Genomic DNA, 1,006 nt, shown 5'->3' with positions numbered 1-1,006 from the left:
GCCATCATTTGATATCAACTTTCCCATCCTTGCATCGGTCTAATGGAATTTGTTGAAGCAGATCTACTACAGCCAGATGTCTTTCCTGTCATCAACCCTTAACTGCTTCCAAGCAAAGTAATATTTTCTTTTAGCCAGTTATGTTCTTGCACAATATTACAAATGAATTACACTGCTTGTATGACAGTGACACTCATTTACAGCTTTCACACCATATCAACACAAGGAGACACCAACACACACATGTACTCATGCATGCACACACACACACACACACACGCATGCAGATACACAATGAGCTTCTTCCAGTTTTTGTCTACCAGATCCATTCACAAGTCTTTGGTCAGCTCAGGACTATAACAGAAGCTACTTTCCCAAGGTACCATGCAGGAGGACTGGATCCCAAAGCCATGTAGTTAGGAAGCAAACTTCTTAACCACACCACCATTGTATCCCTGTTAAAATGTTACCTCTGAAGAACTGACTCTGTAGGAAGTGGAGTACAGAGTGAAAAAAAGGAGGAAAGCTGATGAAAGTGCTATGAATTAATACTTGATAAAGTACCATATATCATTAAAGAACGATGAATTAATAAAGTACCTTAGATTAATGAAGTACAATGAAATAATATATATCAAAATACTATAAATTGACAAATTACCATCTTTATATATAAAACTGAGAATGTGTGTATGCGTGCCTGTCTGTCTGTATGTGTGCATCACTAAAACTCTAGAACTACTCAACTGCTTTCATTCAAATTTTACACATGCCTTATTTATAGTCCATGCAATATCATGGGCCCAAAAAGTTTTCAACTTCTTTGCCTAATGTGAGCCCGGAGCAATTTCTTAGCTCTTACACTATTTTAGTATTACATGTCAAAAGTGAAACAATAACATCTCTATTGTAATGTGAGATAATGCTTTCAGTTTTAATAGGTTTCACTATTAATACTTTTACTTTCATTTTTATTAACTTCATTATTTATTTATATACATGTTTA

The sequence above is a fragment of the Octopus bimaculoides genome, chromosome 10 (genome assembly GCF_001194135.2).
Source record: "Octopus bimaculoides isolate UCB-OBI-ISO-001 chromosome 10, ASM119413v2, whole genome shotgun sequence".
Taxonomy (NCBI): Eukaryota; Metazoa; Mollusca; class Cephalopoda; order Octopoda; family Octopodidae; genus Octopus; species Octopus bimaculoides.
Note: the sequence above shows the minus strand (reverse complement) of the source record.